The sequence below is a fragment of the Protopterus annectens genome, chromosome 3.part0 (genome assembly GCF_019279795.1).
Source record: "Protopterus annectens isolate FY-2018-M chromosome 3.part0, PAN1.0, whole genome shotgun sequence".
NCBI classification, from domain to species: Eukaryota; Metazoa; Chordata; order Ceratodontiformes; family Protopteridae; genus Protopterus; species Protopterus annectens.
The window spans coordinates 1,454,221,909-1,454,234,822 of NC_056731.1; positions in this window are offsets into that span (position 1 = coordinate 1,454,221,909).

Below are 12,914 nucleotides of genomic sequence, written 5' to 3' on the forward strand. Positions count from 1 at the left end.
TATATATATATATATATATACATTTTGCAAAACCCACCCCACATTGCATCCTGTTATTTCACAATCAGTGACCTCAACACAGGATACTGATAACAGACACACACTTGCCAGTACTGATATTCAAACCTCTACCTAGCTATGTATTGGTATTACTTTCTACCCCATTTTTGGCATGCATTACTAAGCTTATAGGGCTGGGATTTGTCCAAAGGGGTATTTCAAGGTGACTGACATCAGCATGCTTGCTAAACTAGGGCAATGGTAAGTGTAGTGACTGTGAATGGCCTCAAAATCATTAATCTCTCTACACACCCAGAGTTTTACGGTTGCTATGTCTGGGATTAGAACTCCTACTTGACTAGTATGTTACACTATAGCATTACACAGTTATCACATGTGCTGTGGAGCTTATATGGCTAGCCCGTGTCCAAAGGGTTATTTCAAGGTGACTGACAGCAGGCTTGCTAAAGTAAGGTAATGGGAGGTGTAGTCACTGTGAATGGCCTCAAAATCATTAATCTCTATACACACACACACACACACACACACACACACACACACACACACACACACACACACACACACACACACACACAAAGTTTCACAGTTGCCATCTCAAGGATTAGAACTTCTACCTGAATAGTATTTTACACTATAGTATTACACAGTTACGGCATGCACCATGGAGCTTAGAGGGTTTGCCCTTCTCCAAAGGAGTATTTGAAGGTGACTGACATCACCAGGCTTGCTAAAGTAGGGAAATGGGAAGTGTAGTGACTGTAAATGGCCTCAAAATCATTATTCTCTACACACACCCACACAAAAACACAGAATTTTACATTTGCCATGTCTGGGATTAGAACTCCTACCTAACTAGTATGTTACACTACAGTATTACGCAGTTATCACACATGCCATGGAGATTATGGGGCTAACAATCGGCCAGAGGGTTATTTCAAGGTGACTGACATCAGCATGAGTGCTAATATCGGTATGGGAAGTGCAGTGTGTGTGAATGGGCCATAAACCATTCCTCTGGGAACACACACACAGTCAGTCACACACAACTTTACATTTGACAGGACTGGGTATACAAATGCTAGATGAATACTGATTTGTACTGTCATGTTACACAGTTATCACAAGCACCACAGACACTATAGGGCTGAGGGCTACCAAAAGCAAATGTCTACAGTGATTGACATTGGCACTTCAGTGTAGGATTTTGTGTTCTACACCTACAGCTAGCAACCTGTTATTGCAGGATATCTGTAGATAGGTTGACAATATGGAATCACAATGGGCGACAGATAGTGGGATACTGTAACTATCGCTGTCTGTGCTGCTTGCATTACATGGTTAGCAGAGATATTTAGACATGTACTGTTTTGCACTGTGATGTATTATGTCATCAACTACCAACAGATATACTTATTTGCTCACAGTTATTTCCTGGGAAATAGAAGGTGAATGAAGCTGTGTCCAGTATTGTGGTCTGCAGCCTACGTGTTCTTGCACACTCATGCCATTCTGGAGATGTAGCTGCAGACACTTGCTGATGGATCGGTGTAAATGATCCAACACCTTGGTACTGTGGTGGCTGAGGATCCCCTGCTTGTACATCTATCGACATAACAGAATGGCCATATCCAGCTGTGGCCATACCTCTCAGCTGTACAGATTCACCCTGGTTAACCAGAGGCAGGGCTCATATATCTGGTCAGTTCTCCTTCACATTGTGGTTTACGAGTGGGTTTGTAGCCACCCATTACTGGGTTTGCAGGCAGGGGTAATACAGGCACACATCAGAGTTACAGACTTCACACACTCTATGGCATCCATGCTTCTACACCCCCCCCACTCTGTTATTCTATCTTCTTCCTAACATTATGCAAGTGATTTCTGTGAAGTATCCTTATAGTTGTCCCTTCATCCCAGCATTATTTAGGGGTTGGTCCACAGTTCATGCAGTAGGACATGGTGGGCATGCTACTGGGATTTGTTGACATGGCCTTGCATTTGTGTTCTGTGGGCTGTGTTATGTTGTTATTTGGGACCCCATGAGATAACATACATTGGCTGTACGGGTGAGACACAGGCCTATGACAGAGGACTGTAGGGCATTTGGTAGTGATGCAGGCCATCTGTAGCAGCCCAGTGCATTCTGTCACTACTACAGTCCCAGGCTGTGAGCCATTGGATTCCCCTGGGGTGACAGGGTAAGTGTGTGAGGTGTTAATGGCAATAGTTCCTGTTCATATTAATCCACTGGTCTGGATGCTGACAGGGTTATGCTTACAGCTAGGGAGTAGGGACACACCTGCATAGGACACCTCTTCAGCATGCTGCATTCTGTGGGTATTCCCATAAAGAAGTGGGGGGCATGCTGTACTCATTCCCAACAGCAAGGATATGACATCTGATAAACCTGTGGATGATGATGGGGTGAGCTGAGTGCATGTGTGATACGGAGGCTTCTTGCAGCTGACTCACAGATATACCTGGGATATTCCCCTTATGCTGCCTTGTGTGGGAACATAGTCATTCTCTCATTCCTTCATAACTGTGCCTTTTATGGTCTGCCAGTGATTGGCCAGAGTACATCAGTATTCCATACTACACAGACAACTAATGTGCTGCTAACCTGTATGTACAATTCCAAAGGTGTCTGCAGTTGACAGTTACATTTTATGTACTCTGTCTAGGGTACTTCTACCTGTGTATTGTGTGTATGTTTGGCCCCGCATTCTTGGCATGTCCATCTTTCAGATGGTGGCAGGTATTGACATCTGAACAATGAGTATGGATGACTGCTGAATTTGTTCTTGCTGGGATGCATTGTGGTTGGCACTGCAGTTGTCAGAACATGGCCCAGTCATCAACAGTAGTGGCCATAGGCCACCGGGACACAACCCTCCATGCCTACATGCTGACCACTTCCACACAATGTACAGCACACAACAACCTAACACACAGAGCCCTGCATATTGTACACATGCAACAATCTATCCTGTAAATTGGGCCAGCTGAGAGAATCTGTGCTCCACTGTTATTAACCCCACTTGTACATGTTACTGCATTTCTACATAGGATTGTGGGGGGGGGGGGCACACCTGACAACTGTAAACATTTCCTATGACTGTACTGGTATTTCAGGTACACTGTTGGCTTCTATTTCATTTTGTATTCTATCATGCAGACTAGATGCATATCAGTAGAGTACAGATCTTAGGTTTGATTGACCTACATTTCTGTTTCAGACTTCATACCCTACAGAACTAACATACAACTGCCTGAAGTGTTGTAGTCTGTCTGTATAGGTCTGGAGGGGCTGTTATCCATTGCGATTAATTGTAGGTCTTTGCACAGCCTTTCTTTATGGTCATCTACACCTATTCTGCTGGCTGAGGCTGTTGTTGGGTATGTTAACCTCACTGACATGCTGCCCATATAGGTGTCCACTATCTGTTACCACCCTATTCAGCCACCCGATTCCCTTGCATGCTCACATCCATACCATAGCTACAACTAGCAGAACATACTACTCCATTCAGCCATTGATAGAAAGAGTGAGTTACTTGTGGCTGTGCCAGTACTGAGGATGGTGCTGTAGGGCTGACTATGTCGGATGCACATAGTACACACCCTATACATGGTAAAGCACAGGTAGTGTCATGTTTTGCATCCCTTTTACTGTATGTGTGAGTCAGAGAAAGGTGTCATTCCCTGGGTTCCTACCATGTCAGTGTATGTGCTATGCATTGCCTCTTTGCCAAAGCCTGGGCATACTGGGTACACCTCATTCTGCCTACATGGGCAGGCTAAGGCTGTTCCTCCTCTGAGTCACTCTGTGCGTGTGCTGGCCTTGGCAATGGTGGGGAGCTGTGTGACCCTGCCCCATGCTGTTCCTGCTGCAGCTGTTTCCACAGGATCATATTGTGTAGCATGGCACATACAATGAAAATGTGTGTACATGTAGCTGGAGAGTACTGCAAAGCTCCACCAGATATGTCCAGGCACCAGAACTGTGACTTGGGCATCCCAAACACATGCTCTATTATTATTCTCATTTGTGCATGTGCCTCATTATGGAGTTTTTGTTCGGGTGTGTGTGCATTTATGATGGGTGTCATCAGCCATGGCTCCAGTGTGTAACCAGCATCCCCCTCTAGGTGGCCATATGGAATGTCCCCACTGGCAAATCTCTGGTACAGCTGTGTCATATGCCAGATGTGGGAGTCATGATAGCTTCCAGGGCTGCCAGCACACACATTCATTACAATGCCCTGGGCATCACACATGACTTGGTAGTTGATGGAGGGGAAGCCCTTGTGGTTTATGTAGACCCTACCCCACTCACTAGGTGGTGCTTTGATGTGTATGTGCATGCAGTCTATAGCACCCACTACCTTAGGGTATTCTGCTGTTTGGTGGAAGAGACCCATATTGCTTGTCAATGCCTCATGGGTGTCGAGAAAATATATGTGCTCACTGGCATGTGCTGACATGGCATCCAAGAATTGGTGGAGTACCCTGGATGCTGATGCCTGTGAGATCCCCATGATATCCCCAGTTGGCCTTTGGAAGGTACCTGTGGCTAGTACTCTTAATACTACACATACCGTGGTATCCACTGGGATGAGTTCTCGCTCTGTTGATTCTGTGTGTGAGATGTGGCTGGCACAGCTCAACAATTTGCTGTAGGATGCCCCTGTCCACCCTATAGTGCTCCACTATCTCCAGATCATCTAGCACCTGGTAGGTTACCCTGGGTCTGTACACTCTTCTCCGTCTCCTCGCTGTGGGTTGGTCATCAGCATTTTCATCCTCACCACCCTCAGCCCCTTCCACATATTGATGTATGAGAGCGATAGCAGCTCCTATCATTTTGTTAGTTTTGTCTGGTAAAATTTCCCTGCCTGTGTACTCTGGTGGTGTAGAGTTTTTGGGGAAAAAACAGAGTGAAAGGTGTTTTCATGGTTTATAGTAGTGTTCTGAGCTGGGCTGCTGCCTTTGTAATTGGCTGATTCTGATACATTTCACCTGCCAGCTATGCTAGTTCTCCTTGATTGCCTTCCTACTTATTTTTCCCTTCCCATTGCCTTCCTGTTTAAGCCCTGAGGAGTGCCACACATACCCAAGTGCTCAGATGTGAACAGATCTGCTATTTCCTGTTTTTTTTTTGTTTTTTTTAAAACCCAATGCGCGGCCCACACACCCGTTTAGGCAATGTAAACACCGCTAGGCAGCCTCAGACACACCCCCTTTCTTAGCTGTGCTTAGCTAAGGGCAAACATGTGCCAAAGAGCTCCAATAAGTTTACAGCATACATGACACTCCCCCTTATGAGGTCATCTACCTCTTAGGCTTGCAGCATGGAGTTGCTGCACTTACATGGTTGGGTGCTAGCTAACACTGAGGGCAAATCTGTGATTCAGTATTACTCACCTCATTTGCATAAAACTGACTGCTAATGCATGGTTACAAGACTGACACTCAGTCTTCCCCCTTAGCAACCACTGTTCAATGGTATTTTTGCCTTCTGCATGCCATTGACTATTATGGCAGTGTGCTGATTTTTGTTTAAAAGCTTATTTCCAGCTTTTTTTTTTATTTTCAGGGCGATTCCATTTGCGCACCGCTGGCCTACTCTTAAACGGCCAAAACTGGCCAAAAAAAAGTTCTTTTTTATAATTTTGCACCTATTTACCATGCCAATGGCCATATATTTGGTCAGTGGCATGCCTACTACATCAAATACATGCTTTCTTTGGAGCTGTCATGCCACCGTTTTGTAATTTGCAGAAATGTATTCGGTTAGTAGCTGAATACATTTCTGCAGGTTACACTATTCCTGCACAGACACCTGCCTGCTTCCTGGATCACTAATTCACCTCATTTGCATGGTTTTCACCTGCAAATGGGGTAATTAGCATACAGGGGCTGTGTCCATGCAGGAATAATGTTGGAGTGATTGTGCACGTCCAGGGAACTCATTCCTGGATTGCTCGTTGGCCATATTGCATGCAGCAGCTCTTGCACTATTCTTGCACACAGTGCAGAGCTTGCTGAATCCTGGGGATAGTGTCGAGCATATTATGACCAATTAGAGGTATTATGTACACAGAGTGTAAATCGTCATAATGAAATTAAACAGGACCAATCAAAATAAGAGGTAAACAGCAACTGTCCATTCAGTAATCAACATCAGCCCATGTTTCTTTATGGCACTCTGAAAGTATGCTGTGTGATCAATCTAATATTCAGTGGATGATCATACATCAATCCAAATAATTCTCCGAAGTTAAGTGATCAATGAGAGATGTAGCCTAAATAAAATCTTACTGATTAAAATGGATTATCGCTCACCAGTCAGGATAAAAATGCCTGTCCCTATCCACTGCAGACAGAACAAACATATTCCATTGCATGATTAAGATGAATTCCTAAGTGCCTTTTAAAATAGCCATTGGAAAACATAGAATGGTTCATATTTAGTCAAGATAAATTTAAAATGTGCTTCCCTTTCTCTGGATGCATTTGATCTAATGAATATAGTAAGCTGATTCAACATGCCATCTGTAGCTAGCCAATATACAGTATGTTGTAAATTGTCAACTTATATTAGATCTGAAAAAGTAAATCAAGAGATACATACATATTTCGCATACCTGGGTATGATTGGTCAATAGGTGTTAAAGCACCAATGTGGAAGCAGTCTGAACCAATCAAAAATATGAATAATGCATCAAGGGCATTGTATTAGTTAATCAGATTATTTGTGACCTAAGAATATCCTGCAGGGCACCTCACCCTTGCTGCATGAAGTTGGAGATCAACAATGTTGTATATGCCAGCTATATATAGTCAAACTTTTAATTCATCAAATGAATGGTTGCAAACCAATCCAGGTCATTCTCTGCACTCAAAAAAAAAATAAATAAAAATAAAAAAACAATCAAAAATTAGAGATATGGAAAGAATCTTATAGGTTAAATGAAACCATCTTTCATAGGCTCATAGGTAGGTATTAGGCTATCAGCCCTGGGGCCTATACAAACCCAGCCAAAAAGGTACCCTGGCTTTTGCCACCCAAGTAAATTATTTTGCTGTGCCACTGTCGAGCAGAGCCACAGAGGTGATCCCTGGGGTGAATTTCCTATTTCCCATCCAATCAAGATTTTTCTTGAAGAGTGCTAATGAGGAGCTTTGTTTGATATAGATAGGTAGATTATTCCAGAATATGGGAAGTCTCTGGGACAGGAATCTATCCCTCCGGCATGTTCTGTTTATTGTGGTGAAAAGATTTAGGTCCCTAGAGCATGTAGCTTGGGGGGATTGTGATTTCGTTAAGTGGAGCATGTCCAACAGCTCTGGGTTTGACATAGCTTTGTATGTTAAGCAGAGATCACCTCTGAGTAGGCGATATGCAACAGAGTAAAGCTGGTGTTTTTGGAGACGGTCTGCGTAGGGCATCTGTTTGAGGCTGGTAATCCTCTTTGTGAGGTATTTCTGTGGCCTTTCAAGTTGTTGTAGATATCTCGTTAGGTACATACCAAAAGGGGTGTTGTACTCTATAATGGGTCTAATGAGTGATGAGTAGAGGGGAACAATGACCTCTTTTTTTCTGGATGAGAAACCTTTTGTGATGAGGTGTGCCAGAAGGATTTCCTGACTACTGTGGCGATGTGATTATCAAAGGAGAGACTACTGTCCACCTGTGTCCCAAGGTCTCTTATCACACTTTCAGTGTTAAGTATACAACCGCTTAAGTTGTAGTTCATGGGTACAGAGTTTTTACCAAAGGGGATGACAATGCACTTTTTGGCATTGAGCTTGAGGCCATGGCTTTGACACCAGGCATCTGTCTCAGTGAGGCCATTTTGTAGAATGTCCACATAGTTAGGAGTTTTGATTATGGCTTCTAGTTTGCAGTCATCTGTGAACTTCATTAGCCAAAGACCTTCTGTGTTAGCCTGTACTTCAGAGAAGGAGATATCAAACAGGAGAGGACCCAGGACTGAACCATGTGGTACTCCATTTGTCACTGGTCTGAAGTCGGATTTGGAGTCTGCTACTTTCACAGTGTGGGTTCTGTCAGTGAGCCAGTTGGCAACCCATCTTGTGACATAGGGATTTATACCTAGTTTAGTGAGTTTATCTATAATTCCAGAGTGGGGGATGGTGTCGAAAGCTTTGGCAAGATCCAGATAGGCTGTGTGAACCACCTTACCCTTGTCTACAGCTTTGTTGACTGCTTTAATGAAGTCTATCATGTTTAGGGGAAATGATCTGCCTTTTACAAACCCGAATTGGGTGGGGTCCAGAGTTTGGAGATTACCAATGTCTTTGTTTATAAGTTCCATGATGATACGTTCAATGGCCTTGCAGACCAGGCTCGTCAGGCTAATGGGGTGGTAGTTCCCAGGGTCCGTGGTAGCTCCCCCCTTGTGGAGTGGGATAATCATCGCTGTGCGCCATTCAGCAGGCACAAAGTTTGAGGTGAGTCTATGATTGAACATGGTACTTAGGTGGGGTGCCAGTTTGTTCTGTAGTTCATGTAGAACGCAGCCTGGGATGTTGTCTGGTCCCATGGATGCTGTGTTCTTGGCTTGGAGAGTGTTGTTTTTACCTGTGCAGCCATGATTACAGGAACTTTGCACTCTTCCGGTATAGAGATGGACTCTTTAGGGGGTGAGAGGGGGGGGGTAAAGTTAGCACTGAACCTATCTGCCAGGATGTTGGCAATATCAGTTGGGTCTGTATATTTGGTGCCATTGTGCTGTAACTCAGAGCAGATCTGAGTGTTGCCATTGAGATTCTTGACATAGCTATAGAATGCTTTATGGTTGTCTTTAGAATCAGTGGTGATTTTGTTTTCATAACTAGCTTTGGAGGATTTTATCAGGGATCGCAGCTTCTTACTATGGCTGACCAGGGAGCTCCTCCATTCGTGGGATTTTACTCTTTTTTGCAACAGTTTCTTCCTTCTGTTGTACAGTTTCACCAGTCAGAGGTAAAGTATACATCCATATTCAGTGAAAGCAAAATGGGAAACATGTTTAATTGTAAATATCATTGATCTAATATGTTCTTAAATATGTAGTTAAAGCAGTCTTGTTCTTAGGTGAACATTTTAAAGATGTAGCAAGCTGAAAAACTGCCCAACATGTTTGAAATGACCAATAAATAATGTAATGTAAATTAAACTTTATGACATGTCAGAAATTAATTATCTGACTGTGTTTATTGAAAATGAGAAAAAATATTTGAGGCTTAAATTGCAGTTAATCTGGGATGTACATGCCTGTCAATCCAGAAACAATCAGGGTTTTTATGAAAATATAATAATATCTTGATTATTACATCTGAGACATTGCAGTGTATTGTTAGACCAAACAGTGTTTTGCAAAGCATCTCATAACCTCTATATTTGAATTCAGGAATGATGGCTTAAATAAACAAAGCATCAGCACTGATTCTCATGTGTATATGTGTGTGTGTGTGTGTGTGTGTGTGTGTGTGTGTGTGTGTGTGTGTGTGTGTGTGTGTGTGTGTGTGTGTGTGTGTGTGTATCTATATATATATATATATATATATATATATATATTATATATCTATATATATATATATATATATACATATGTGTATATATATATATATATATATATATATATATATATATATATATGTGTGTGTGTGTGTATATATATATATGTGTGGGGATGATATTCATCTGATATTATTTGTCGAACAGTCTATGTCCCTTCGAAGCAGGTTTGATTGGGACATTGCCATTGGGTTTTGGCAACTTGTCAGCCTGAAGGCTGGCTATCCAATTAATTTTTGCAATTTCTGTCCTTTTCCCAATATCCTCTCAAATGTTTTCTGTTAATGTTTGAAGGACCATAAAATTAAAAGTGTGACCTTAACTGAATGCAATGTGCTTCGCTAAAACATTCTTAGTATCTCTCTTTTTAATTTCTCCAAATCTTTTAGTTTTCTAATACCATGACATGAATAGACCCCATTGCTAAGTCAAAGTATGATTAAAGTTCATGAAATTAGTATTGTTTCCATCTTTGATGTCAGCCAGAAGTTCTCTTCGCAGCAGCTGCAATGTGCCCAGTAATGACTCCTTCTGCAATTTGTAGAGTTACATGCATCTGTCACATATCTAATTACAATTGCAGATTCTTTTTTTCAATACCCATTGCGCCTACTGCTATTAGAATTGTTGAACTGTCTAGGTATCTTTCTTCTACATTGCTCTCATTTCTGCTTACAAATCCTGATATCTTATAAGTTTGTGTCTCTCTGTATGCAAGACACTGGAGCCGCTAGGTCTAGCAATTTCAATGTTGAATGCTGCTTTTGTCTTCTTTTCATGGACCACTATATCTGGTTTTCTTGCATCTATCAGTTGAACTGTTGGTAATGGCTGATCCCATGTGATGTAGAGTTGATTATTTTCTATGATGCTTTGTGGCTCATGTTTCCAGTGTTTTTCAGCTACTAAAATATTATAATTTTTGTACAATCCCCAGTGCAACAGTCTTGCCACATTATTATGCCTTTCAGTATCCAGTCCTTCTGTCATTTGTATGCAGGGCCAGTGCTACCATTTTGGGGGTCCCCAGCAAGTTTCAAGTTAGGGACCCTAACCAGGAGAATATAAAGTGTGACCACATTGCCGTCACACCCCCCCTTCCATGCCAAGCTCATCCATCACCGTTTAAAGATCATTATAGGGGTGATCATTAAAGGAAGGCTTTTAAATGTTTATGCCTGCTTAATTCCCATGATCGCCTTCTTTTCCCTTTACCATAGTTAAAATCCTTACTTCTTCCTTACCCTTGTCCCAGGCTTCCCTTAAGTGTTTTTGTACTCCATCTATGGCTGTAAATGCACCCTGCTACATGAGTAGGGAAGTGCCAATGTGGTTCAATAAATTTATCATTTCATTTCATCATCATCAACCCCCTTTTTTACATGGGGCCGGGTTGTCATGTTAACTGTTGCCATTTCTCTTGATTCAGTGTCACATTCCTGCTCTCTTCAGCACTCATGCCAGACTGTCACAGATCTTCAATCACACAATCCATCCACCTCTTTGCTGGATGCCTTCATTTCCTCTTAACTACTTACTGCCTGTCCCAACTCTTTTTCACCATACTGTCTTCTGCTTTTCTGCACATGTGCCCATACCACAGTAATCTGTTCTCTTTGATATTTTCTGGAATAGGAGCTACTTTGGCTTCTGATCTTATGTTCACATTTCTTAATCTGTCCCACAGTGTGCATCCTACCACCCTTCTTCTTAGGGTTCTAGAGCCCTGAATAATTCCTTGAAATGTTGTACTCTCTCTCCAGTCAACTTACAGGTCTTCAGCCTGGTCTCTGTTGACCTTAGAGCCTTCTCTGACCACTGCTTGCAGCTGATTGTGGCAACCAGTGGTTTATGCTGTGAGGTCACTGTTTCACTGGGGATGACTTTGCAATCACTGATTCTATCCCAGTGCCTTCTTCCTATCAGAAGATGTCTACCTGAGTTGCATGTTGGCCACTCTTGTATATGATCTTGTGGCTGTCCCTCTTTCTGAACCATGTGTTGGCTACTATCAAGCCATTTTCCATACAGAAGTCTAGAATGGCCTCTCCTTCATTATTCCTGTTGCCCCACCCATGTGGACCCAGGCAGTCCTCATATCCTGTTCTGTCTGTCCCCATACGTGCATTCAATTCACCCATTCTCATCATCAATTCATGCTAGACTGCTTTATCTAGTAGGCCCTGAACCACTTGAGTTTGTCTTTCAAACTAAAATGCCTGATCAGAAATGCCCTTTGGCTTCAATAAGCAGGTCTGTTTCTAACTAATTTATAAAGCAATAAAGTGTGATTCTTCCTCAGCCATATTTTGCTTTTATTAAAAGTAGAATGAATTTCATTTATAGCTGCTTATTTGAAATTACTCTTTAAAGTTATTTAGTTAAGCAGCAAAGCATCATTTTGTGTTACAGCTGCATACTGTTTAGATAAAAGAATATTTTGAGTCATTTAAATATAAATTATATGGCATTTAAGTATGAAAAATATTTAATGTCCTTCCCCAAATTTATTATATTGCATCCTAAGTGCTGCTCATGTGTGTTTTCTTCCACTAGAATACAAACTATTTATATATTTAATGAACGCATTAAGAGCTTTTAATGTCACTGTCAAGTCCTAAAATGCAGAAAGTGTCAGCACAACATTAATATTAATCTCCTACGTACAGGAAATGCAGTATGAGCACAGCTTTGACAGAAATCCTTCAGTGCAAGCACTGAACCTTTGGGAATAAACTGCATCACTTTGGGCAATATACAAATAAATCAAACACCACAGACAGCAACAATTGGCCGGATGTAGAATGTTGTGGTTTACATATTTACCAAACTTCAGCATTTTGTTTCCTAATATTAATTTTGTCAAGTGCACGTATGGTCAAGTGGCACATACTTCAAAGGAGGAAGAAATTGTAGGTTTGGGGAGATAATGTTTAAAGTTTCTTCCATACCAAGTGTTTCAGCATGGGGGGGGGGATGCAAGTGTCTGTGGTTTAATGTTAGGCATTACTGTTAGGCAGAAAAGTCCCAGCATCACTCCACTTAAGAAAAAAAAAAAAAAAACAATTTACTTCCTTGTCTGCTGCAGCCAATCAGGTCCCTTGCTTCACTGAAGTGGACCTGATTGAGGGCAGCTTTCAGAAAAGTTTAAAAAAACAAAACAAAAAAAAAAAAACAGAAAAAAGTTTGCGATCACGCGAGGATATCATGTAGCCATGTGGACATCTACAAAGTGCAGAGGAAGGAGGAATGAATGATGGAGAAGGAGGAAACCTTGGCTGCTGCATGAGAGCCCTCTTTCATG